This window comes from Mytilus galloprovincialis, chromosome 11, assembly GCF_965363235.1.
Source record: "Mytilus galloprovincialis chromosome 11, xbMytGall1.hap1.1, whole genome shotgun sequence".
Classification (NCBI taxonomy): domain Eukaryota; kingdom Metazoa; phylum Mollusca; class Bivalvia; order Mytilida; family Mytilidae; genus Mytilus; species Mytilus galloprovincialis.
The window spans coordinates 66982240-66994435 of NC_134848.1; the positions used below are offsets into that span (position 1 = coordinate 66982240).

The following is a 12196-nucleotide window of genomic DNA, read 5'->3' on the forward strand; positions in this document are numbered from 1 at the left end:
TTTATTTTTTTATATATGCTATGTCTACTGATTCTGATGTCCAATGGTTGCCGTCTGTATATGTGCTTCATAAGTGTTTCTCGTTTCTAGTTTTTTTATATAGATTAGACCGTTGGTATTCCCGTTGGAATGGTTTTAAACAGGTAATTTTGAAGCTTTTTGTAGCTAGATGTTTGGAGTGATCCTAGACTCTGTGTTGAAAAAACCGTATCTTGACCTATACATGCTATTATGGTTAACTGTTATAAATTGTGACTTGAATTGAGAGTTGTCTCACATGCACTCATATCAAATATTCCTTCATCTATTAGGAACCATCCTGTTATTTCAAAAACCCAAGTAGATCGATGTAATTTTGACATTTATCTATCAACTATATCTGATGACATAATCTCACTAGGTAAAGTTCCGTATCATATACTTTCACTTCATTTTTTTTCAGAAATAATGCCCTCTTTCAGTTTTATTTTTATTTATTTTCTTATGACTGCGTCGCATGTTTTCATTTTTTCTAGATTTTTGATAAATTAAATCAAAATGCACGATTCAAAATAAAAGATTAATTTAATCTGTATTGATTTCTATTCAATCATATTGTTATATTTTACACGCTTACCTATCATCATTGCCTTTTATATAACTAACTAGAGGCTCCCGAGAGCCTGCATTGCCTACCTGACTCTACTCCGGTTTTTGAAATCATATTAAAAAAAAGATAAAATTTGGCTACAAAGTAAGAACACTTGACCAGCACCTCATTAAGAAAGGAACATTCATGCTAAGTTTGGTTTCATTCAATTCAGGTGTTCTCTAGAAGAAGTTCAAAATGGAAAAAAGTTGACGCCGACGACGACTACTGACGACAGACGCCACGTGATGAGAAAAGCTCACTTCGCCCTTCGGGCCAGGAGGGCTTAAAAGCATTAATTTTCCCTGACCGCCAACTGATTCCTTTTTATATATTTTTTTTAAACTTTTTTTTATATATTTCAAGTGTATTTTTTTATTTTCGTCTGAAATAATAATAGGTTACATAAAGAGCAGGTTAAAGTAGTTTATAACTAAATAAATTCTACTGCTACCAAACATATAGACGAAACTGAACTTAATCTTTGTGAGTAATTAACTAAGGTACAGTTGAGTGCAGACTAAGCATTACATAAAGTAAACACACCTGAACGCCACATGCAAATAGTTCGTTTAACTTGAATGTTCGCGAAATGATATTCTAGTTGATAATGTCAGTATTAAGAACATAAATGTCATTGTTCTATGTTGATATGGACGTAAATAAAAAAAAATACAAGAATACAAGAATACAAAAAAATGTCCATAGCACAAACACATAATGTTGAAATCTAAACCTACCGAGCTGTACCGAAAGTATATTAAAAATGCACAAAATACATACAAAGAACACTATAACACGTAATTCTAATGATCAAAAACCTCACACTTAAAATGTTCTCGTTCGTAATAAATTCCTGTACTGAGATGACTGCTTATGTCAAAGTTAAAGTATAAGTCTACAAATGGGCCGCAAAAAGCCATGATTTCCGTAACTTTTACCTCACATTCATGTTTGTGCTCAACAATTACATCATGTACATCGTACGACGATTCATCAGCACATTGTTGACTATACATTAACACACCACAAACAATCACACTTTAAAACATAACAACTGTATAAAAGCAATACTATGAAAAGATTTGTATAATATTTAAAAGAAGCACATTGTCATTTACAAAAGTTTTAATATATTGTCTTTGAGTCAATACTTTTAACTGATACAAAGAGTTAACGCTGGTAAAGTTTTGTGGGAGTAAATCTCAGAGTAGAACTGAGAACTGGGAAAAGTTGTAACTAAAGCGATTTATTCTGGTGCTGAAATTTTGATTTTAAAGTTAATTAAATAATTTTGTGATTTTGACAAGATGTTGAAAGCTAAAGGTTTGGAGTTATTGATATAAATTTCTGTTTGATTTTGAATGACATTATTACTCGATTGTTGTTATCGCGATTTTAGAGAGAGTTCCATTTTAGATGGTCAATCATAGTTGTGACGGTACTGGTTTTATAGTACAGATACCTGTTGGTGACGTATTGTCCTTTTCCCCATTGCAATTTTGTAATATATTTATATTTTATTGGGTGTTATGAGACCACACGGAAAAGCAGAGTTCTGGGTTTGTTCGTATCATAGATTTAAAATTCAAACTGTTAGTTTCTTTTTTTTAAGTGTCCAATATCTAATTGTGTAAGCAGTGATGTTGTTAATATTGTTATTCAATGAAATAAATTAGCTGATACCAAGATATGTTACTGCGCTATGCTCTCCTTATTTGTGCAGGTATATGTGTTTTAATTTCCCACACATCATATTTAACGTCTACAAACAGATATGTGACACATCTGAATCTGGGAATCCCGAGATGCAAAAGCTTTGCCATGATAACATTTACATTCATAATCATTACCTGATATCATTGACAAACAGTTCTTTCTTAGGTCCCAAAACAATGATGTATACTAGTTCAGCAAAAATGGACGTAACACTAAACGCCGAACATATAAATGAACCAACATGTAAAAACAAACATGCAAGAATAACACAGGTTAGAGGTTCCCGATTTGGGACAGGCGCAAAAATGCGGCGAGGTTAAACATATTTTGTGCGATTTTGATCCTCCCCCTATACCTCTAGCCAATGTAGAACAAGAAGGAAGGGCCTGATGGTTTATTTTCGTTCTTCGTAAATGGCGTGTTTTCACTATCATGATACGTTTTTTACTTATAAACACTAGAGATACCATCCCCCGAAACGAATACTCAAGTCGGTTTTTCCAATAACATTGATGATGCCTTGTTCTTCAAAATTCCAAAACTCTGGCATTCAACTGGTCAAAGATAATACTGAGATACCAATCAATGACGTAACCGGTATGCTAGCGTCATCTTTGCGGTCTGGAACTTAAACAACTACTGAATCTTAGGGACCAATGTTAGCTGTTCTTTTAACCACCAATTTCCTCTTATATTATTTCAACCCTCCTTATAATGGTAAACTGCTAAACTCAAGTAACACAAATGAAGAAAATTGAGAATGGAAATGGGGAATGTGTCATAGAGACAACAACCCGACCATAGAAAAAAACAACAGCAGAAGGTCACCAACAGGTCTTCAATGTAGCAAGAAACAAATATATATTCATATCATATGTTGACACATTTAGCTAATATATATACTAGAAGTTTTCAAACAAAGCCATATTTGCAATAGTTGTAAGTATGCAGATACCAGTCTAAGATATAAATTCACTTAAAATGTTGTAGAGATGACTGCTAACATCTGTTTTTTGCATAACTTCCAAGCATAGTTATTGCTTTTTATATCAAGAACTTAAAAATCATAAAATCATAGCATTTACAAGTTAAATTATTTGTTTTATGACCCAGGGGGTAGGCAATTTTCTATGTGTTTGGCCCTTGAAGCCTCAAATTTCCTAAATCATTCTGCTGTTTCTAGCAATTTTAAATATATTTAGTACATCTTCAGGATAGAATACACTATTGTTAGTTTTCTTGGGATAATTTTGTTTTTCTAGCTTGTATTTATTATGTCGTGGTGACAAAAAAAGCAGATTTAGGTGTTACGGCTTATTTTTGGGTTATCGAAGGGACACAAATACTCCATACATAATATTCAGGAAGGATCTATGAGTTCAATGACTGCGAAGACTAAATATAAGCACTTCTTAACAATTCAACTTACAAATATGCATACTGTTAACTGTGAATTTATGCTGAGTCATCATATTGAAGGCCCATGATTCTACCAATCTTCATTAAATATTTATAAAACTTCATATTTGAGTTACTTTCTTTCAAATCTGTGAAATAAAGCAAATTTAGATAAATTCTGAATGTTCCCCTTTTTTACCCTATATAGGTTGCATTTCTGTTAATATTGACAATGCAATTTCCCATAGAAACTCATTTTAAGGCTTAAACTGTACCACTTTTACAATGAAGTTTTGAAAAAAAAATCCTATCCTAGAATTGAAAGTTCATATGCACCACAATTTATTTTAAAGGTTAAAATATAGGGCTGTGTGGCATATTTTCAACGTTTATATGCCCTGAACTTCTCAGAGTTTAAACTAACACTAATTTTCTTAACTACCCCTACCTCGAATGAAAGGTTACCACAGATTTTAATGTAAACAATATGCACATGTAAATTTACTGGTAACATTCCCATATTATGTCTCTGTGAGATTGAACACAGAGAGCATAACTGAGAAGCAGTATGTAAACAAAATTAATTTTCCATGAATATTCACGATCTCCCCAAAAGAGGCGTGTTTTGATAAACAGCTGTATTTACAAAGTGCAACCTCTAATTCAACGAATATTGGGTATGAAAGTTGTTTTCAGTTTAAACTTCTTTATATTTTTTTTCGTTTTGGGCTTGTAACATATTTTCCCTCCGGTTAAAACATACGTTCATTCTACTTGATAAAATTTAATAGTTAACATAAAATCCTAAATTCAGGTTAATTGCCGGATAAATGACTTTCCAAATACTGTGTCGATCCCTAACATCACTGAAGAGACATTAACTTTTGAAAGTCGGTTATGTTGTACAAAGTTTTTGCACCTGATGGTTGTGTTATACCATCTTTCCCGAAAGTTTATTGTTTTCTGCTTGGTATTAAATTTAATAGTACGATTCTTTGTTACATCTGGTTATTAATTTATTTGGAAATCGCAAATGGCAGTCAGCATGGATTAAGAACATTCGTTTTTCGAGCTGTTAATCCAATGCGTTTGCTTTAAAATATACATTTTTTCACTTTTTGGACGTTTGGACATGTTGATGTCATGCACACATATAATAAATATTCTTTTTTAATCAAAAGCCATCATAAGTTTGAACGTTATTTGCACTTTAGACAGTTTATACATTGTATACATGTATCTCAATAAAACCTGCTTATTTTTTAAAATTAAATCTTCATTCAATAGTTTTATTTGAAACTACCTATATTTTACGAAAACGTTCGCAAGACCAAGTCATTCAATACACTTTGAATGTAGTACGTCTGTACAAAAAAGTAAACGTATATACTATATTATAAAGTGCATAGATGGTTTTAATATGCAATACAGTAACATTTACCAATCTTTATATTGAAGAGTAAACAAAAGTGTATGTGTTTTGATTATTCGTGATAAACATTTGGTGTTTTGTATAATTTCATTGAAATCAGACAACATTTCAATGACTAAGTAGTTCTGTTTACGTAAATGTTTATATCGTCTAGTGTTATCTGTAATTGATGTCGAACTTATAAAAAAAGTAAAGGATAATCCTAAAACAACCTTTTTAATCATTGAATATTATCTTACGTTATACAAAAACATAAGCCGTTACCTTAGCCGTATTTGGCAAAACTTTTTTGGGAATTTTGGATCCTCAATGCTCTTCAACTTTGTACTTGTTTGGCTTTATAAATATTTTGATATGAGCGTCACTGATGAGTCTTATGTAGACGAAAAGGGCGTCTGGCGTACTAAATTTTAATCCTGGTACCTTTGATAACAAATTATCATTTTCCGTACATGTCTTTAAAAGCCAATATGCATTTTGACACAAATAGTGGAAGAGCTATAAAACAAAATAGGTAAATCCGTCTACGATCAACTTTGCCTGAGGGACTTCAAACCATAGTTTCTGATAATTCTAAAATGCTTTACCGGATAATTAGATAAAACATTATCATAAATCATGTTTGTACGAAAGAACTGACTGATAATGCCCTTGAGGACATATAAGTCGAATATATGAATGCCAAGGATATATAATAATATATACATTAGCATAATATATGAAATGAAAATATAGTGTTCAACAGTTAAATTCAGATTTTCAATAAAACACAACTTGAAGCCGTGTATTTTTGTACATTGTAGGCGGACGCTGAAAGAGAGCGGTATGGGACAACTTAGTCAGGTTGCACATTGTATATGCTTGAAAACGGATTAATGTGTGATGTCTCTTTCCAAGTTGGTCATGAGCAGAAGATTATAAAAGCACATAAATTGATACTTGCTACTCGAAGTTCTGTTTTCCATACAATGTTTGAAGGCTCCGTTCCAGAAACCGATAATATAGTCATTTCTGATGTGGATGCAGATTCTTTTAACCTTTTTCTTCGGTAGGTGAATAAATGATAAAACTCAATGTCATGTAGTCTGAAATATACAAATTTATGTTTTAGAATATGTTGTTATTCATTGCTTTTCATCTAATTATGATAAATACTATCAGAAAAGAAACATTTTACTTGTATTTATAATAGAATTCATTTATTATTAGTTATTGTATTTTTGTAGTATAAAATATTCTACATGTATCACACATCCTAACCATGTTTAACAGACTCTATTTTAAAAGAGTAAAATCCATTTTATTCCTTTTTATAATCTTTTTCAATGTTTACCATAAATTGAATGAAGATTTCATAAAGAAACACACATTTTTTACAACATTCCATGTTTTTATTCTTATAATTGATAACATTTACATTAATTGTTCAGGAAATTTCCAAAAATATATGAAAGTTTCAAAATTGTTGTAGTAAAGATGTATGTGACAACAAATTATTCAGGAAATGTCCCGAAATCATTCTCAACATTATTATTTATTACATATATGTTGGCAGAGCATTTTAACAAACAGATCTGAAACGCATTTCGGGAAATATCCCGACAAAAAATAAACTAAGTACAACATGTATAACACAGATGTCTTCAAATATTTCGGGATTTATCCCGAAAATTCAAATGTATATGCTAGACCTCATGACTAATAATTTCTTTTCACATTTCGGGAAAAATCCCGAAAATATAAATCTAATATCAGACACACACTTGTTACATAGATTTTTTTTACCCATTTCGGGAAAAATCCCGAAATAAAATCTACAAGAAAAAATTTATGCATTTTGGTTTTTTAAACATATTGGGGAAAATCCAGAAAAAAAAATCATTCAGATTTTACAACACATAATTTTGATACATTAAAAAAAAGTTTTTACATAAATTTGTTTCCATTATTTGTTAAAATTTTAATTCATAAAAAATATGTTTATAACCATACTTTTCATTTCTTTAAAAAAAAAAGTAATTTCTTAGAAATAATAAGGTTACTCTATACTGCATCCCTTTTGTCATGCTTCAGTAATTCCCTAAATATAATATCAACCAAATTTGTCCCACAAAAAGGGGGGCCTATGCATCCTCTAAATCCTATTTATAAGTGGTCGATATTAAACTGGCCTAAGCATAAACTTTAACATATAAACAGAAAACTGCAAAAGATTGTAAGTTATAAAACCATGATTCAGCGTTCAGGATTATTAAAATCCCTAAGCACATGCATTGTCCAAAAGCTTATTCAACTGCATATAAATTATCCCTGACCTACTTTTAGTGGTTCTCTTTAAACTGGACTTATCACAAATATTTCAGTGTAAACAAAGGAAATTTTCAAAGTCAATATGCCATTACTGAGAGGCTGGTGAGGAGGGCGATGCTCAATGGGATTGAGATATATATATATGTGTCCATAACACATTATACTCTGCTTCCACAATCAGATTTCCATGTTCAGTAACTTATTTGTAATTGTTTAAAAAACACTGAAAGTACAAAGTTTCAAGTTTATTTGACCATTACATCATAGTAAACTATTGTACACAAAACCTTAACCTTCTCTACTGTTGTACATCTTGAAAACAAAATAATTGATAAAAACTAGTTTCAACTCATTATTTCAAATGCCAATGAAATTTTAAAATAGGAATGAAAAAAAAACTCAAACTCAAAAATATTCAATAATGTAGCCTCATTTAATTTTCCTAATTTGCACATTTTTTTTTTGTCACAGAAAACATGGAAGAAACTATCTTTAATTATGTTTTTTCTAAATTTCTTTGATATTCTCCACAGCAAAATATAAAAATTAAAATACTGTTCTAAAGTAAAATACATGTTCTTTTAATATTACAAATACATACAATAAAATATAACTACAAATCATAGTATACATGTGAATAAATCTTCATAGCATGTGCAATGTTGGTTATATTCAGATGGAATTATTACATATTATAAATTGATCTGTTTCTTTACTGATGCCTAGCTTTCTCTTCCTTTCACTCCTGCCTATAAAGCAAAGAAAATTAACATTTAATAAAATATAACAAAAACGTTCTAGTCTGCTGAACATGCTAAAAGTAAATATTAACTGTGAAATCAACAATTTTGATCATGTTGATAGGTTGAGACTATAACCATTTGACATTTATAATAAAACTTCTTTTCCCCCCTGACCATTTTGATTGCCTTGTGTGACGTTTCACACAATCAACATGATCATAATGTACATAATGTTTTTGACATTTTTATAAATAAAGATAGTATAGCCAATAAGTTTTCAAAATTATTTAGCCTAGAGTTGTGTTCTTTTCCCTTTCTCCAATTTGAATGTTCCTGGCAACCTGCATTCTTCTATGTTACTTTTTTTCTTTTTACAAACACTGATCAAGATTTAAAAGGGGAGCAATATTGAGTTTGTATGTGACTTAATAAACAGATTAAAATCCTTAAAACAATATGTTTTATCTGTATGAACATTATGGATTATTTATTCCTTTTAGAGTTTTATGAATAAATAAATGATGAATGGGTCCATGGGACACAGATTATGCCACTGCTTGCATATAACATTTTAAAGGGTCATAAATCAAGAATGGTAAAAGTGACACACAGTACCCAAATGAGTACTTGATCTGATTTTTGTGGTAATAGGCATTGCGTTTAAGTTTCAGTACATTTGGTTAAGCAAACTTAAATTTATAGTGAACTAAAACAAATAAACAGATGTGCCATGTGAACATAATACCTCCGTCTCTTTTTCAAGAATAAAGTTCAATAACTTCTTCATAAAATTGAGAATGGAATTGGGGGAAATATGTCAACAACCTGACCAAAGTGCAGACAACAACCAAAGTCCACCAATGGGTCTTCAACACAGTGAGAAAATCATGCACTATAAGTGTTTGTCTTTTCTCTTTTTTTATATAGATTAGACTTTTGGTTTTCATGTTTGACAGCTGGTTTCACAAAAGTAATGTTTTGGGTCCTTAAATTAATAATAGCTTACTGTTTGGTGTGATCCAAGGCTCTGTGTTGAAGACTGTACTTTGACCTATAATTGTTTTTCTTTTACAAATTGTGACTTGGATGGAGAGTTGTCTCATTGGAAGTCATACCACATCTTCTTATATCTAATATTATGTACAAACATACAAGGATAAAACTTACTGCCCCCTCCGCTACGACGGGGCATAACAAAAAGCATATGTATATATAGAGAAGCAGGACTCTTATTAAGACTGAATATTACAGTACCTTATTCTGCATTCTTTCATCTTATCCCCTGATTGCTGACATGAATGGTTCTTTTATTTCTTTTACTTCCAGGCAATTTTGGTATGAAAGCACCATATTTCAAGCTAAGTGTAACCATGGTTTGTCCTGGGAGTATTTTGATAAAAATGATAAATGTTGACCGCATCTTTTGGTGTCTGTTGTAAAACAATAATGCAAAGCCTCTGTGTGTTGTTTAAAATTACAAATCAAAGGAATTAACCAGTAAAACAAATTGTATTATAATTTCACTTCTGAAATAATCCTGACCGGTGACTGTACAGTTTCAGCATATTTTCCTTTGTTCTTAATTTTTCTGATATTTAGCTGAAAGCAGGATCAATGAAATTCTTCATGTGTGTGGCCAACAGGTTCTTACGACCAGAGAACCTGAAAAAAAATTATCTGTTGAGGTCATAACTAGTATCATTTATTTATCCATTAATGAGATAGAGCTTTGTTAGAATATTGAAAGGTGGAAGCAGTATAATTACTTTAATACACTAAAATATGTAATAAATAAAACAAGAATGTGTCCATGGGACACAGATGTCCCTGCTTGTAAATATATCTCTGATATATATCCTTTTTCCTATTAAAAAAGTAACATATTCATGATAATATGAGAATGGAGAAAGTGACTTGATCAGTGTTTGGTGTTAACAAGCATTGTGTAAACATTTCACAACACTTAATGGTTGATACAAAGTAAAGTTAAAGTGCAGTTTGGGATTTGAACAAGTTTTCAATTACTTCAAGTTCCCGTAAATCCCTGATATTCTTATATATTTAATGGTTTTTTTTTATTGCAGTACAGTAATAATCTGATGGTTCAAGAGAGCACAAAACCACAACAACATGTTTAATGTTTATCAAAATATCATTTTCCTTTGTTTTTTCTTAATATTATAAAACCAAAAGAAAAATAAATTTCCATATCTTGCCCTGTTAACGAGTTGTAATAAAATTTATTCATCAACATGATCAAATACACTGGATAAGAATCTGTTGGTAGTGCTCTGAGGTTAAATAATTGACTTATTTTCATAGGTTTATGACCACTGACCAGCTATAACAATAATGGCTATAGAAAGTTGAGGCTCCAATGGGCCTTTATTGCTCACCTGATATTCTCATTTACAATTGATGCATGAAATAATGCAACTGTTATACTTTTGCTTTAGTTTAAGAGATATAAGTAAACACTGCATTTTCCTCCTATTTTCTATTTTTAGCCATGTCTGCCATGTAGGTTGGCAGGGTCATCAAACACATTTAAAACTATATATACATACCCTAATGATGAGTGTGGCCAAATTTAGGTAGATTTGTCTCAGTTGTTTCTGGAGACGACTTTTCTAAAAGATGAAAACAAATTATGAAAAATTATTCATTATTTATTTCTTTCAAAATTCTCTGAATAAATAAATGTCATAATTGGGTCCATGGGACACAGATTATGCCCCCACTTGCATATAACTTTTTAAAGAAAAAAAGAAAAAGACATACAATAGATTGTATACCAATATGCGAATTAAAATATTAAGGTACAATGTAATGTATGTGCCTGTTCAAAGTCAGGAGCCTGTAATGCAGTGGTTGTCAATTGTTGAAGTGTTACATATTTATTTTTTTTCATTTTTTGTACATAAATTAGGCCGTTAGTTTTCTTGTTTTACATTTGTCATTTTGGGGCCTTTTATAGCTGACTATGCAGTATGGGCTTTGCTCATTGTTGAAGAGGGTACAGTGACCTTTAGTTTTTAATGTCTGTGTCATTTGGTCTCTTGTGGAAAGTTGTCTCATACCACATCTTCTTTATATATAAAGTTAAGTACAACATTTAAAAGTGTTGACAATGGTTGATGTTAATTACATTATATTAGATTTTCTTGAGGAGAATAACTAAAATATGATTTTATTAGGGCTTGGATCCCACTAACATGTTTAATCCTGCTATCTTCTGTGCCTGTCCCAAGTCAGGAACCTGGACAATCAGTGTTTGTTGTTTGTTGCTGTGTTGCATATTTGTTTTTAGTTATTTTATTTGTATATTAATATTAAGGTCATTAGTTTGGAATTATTTTACAATTGTAATTTCAGGGCCTTTTTTATATATGACTATGCAGTATGATCATTGCTGAAGGCTGTACTTTGACCTATATATATAGTTGACTGACCGACGGAGGGACAGGTGTAAAACAATATGCCTGTCAACTTTTTCTTACAATTTCATACATTTTCCATATCATTGACTATTTTATCATTACTTACATCTGTCCATTATTATACTGTCTTTTAGGTCACATTGCATTTCAAGCTGATGTTCAATACTTGCACAGTTGTACACCTAGAAAAAAAATATGCAAAATTAAGATAAAACAGTCTTGTGTTACTGTCACACTAGTTTAGATAGAGAGTCGTGTGAGTTTCTTACAGAAAATTTACAACACATCAATGAAAAATTGAAAAAAGTAAATAAAATTATACATTTGTCATTTTTGCTGTTGAGGTTACATAAGTGCATTAGCTGCCTTATTTTTACATGTTCACAAATCAGTATCCAGGAGAAGAGTAAATATATAGAGGCTGTGCACCCTCCCCCTGAAATGTTGTGTTCTTAAGGAAACCAGGTGCTTTTTCCAAGTTAAGAAAGAGTTTTAAAACTATCCATGCATGTCCTCACATATAATT

The 12196-nt window shown here is 31.0% G+C and overlaps 1 long non-coding RNA gene across 1 annotated transcript; it reads right to left on the reverse strand.

Moving 5' to 3' along the window:
* Nucleotides 1-9670: 9670 nt before the first annotated feature.
* LOC143052668 (uncharacterized) lies at nucleotides 9671-11925 on the reverse strand. The gene is made up of 3 exons (XR_012971198.1): nucleotides 11777-11925; nucleotides 10798-10860; nucleotides 9671-9892 (listed from the first exon to the last, which is right to left on the reverse strand). It is a non-coding gene; the product is annotated as an uncharacterized LOC143052668 (long non-coding RNA).
* Nucleotides 11926-12196: the final 271 nt, after the last annotated feature.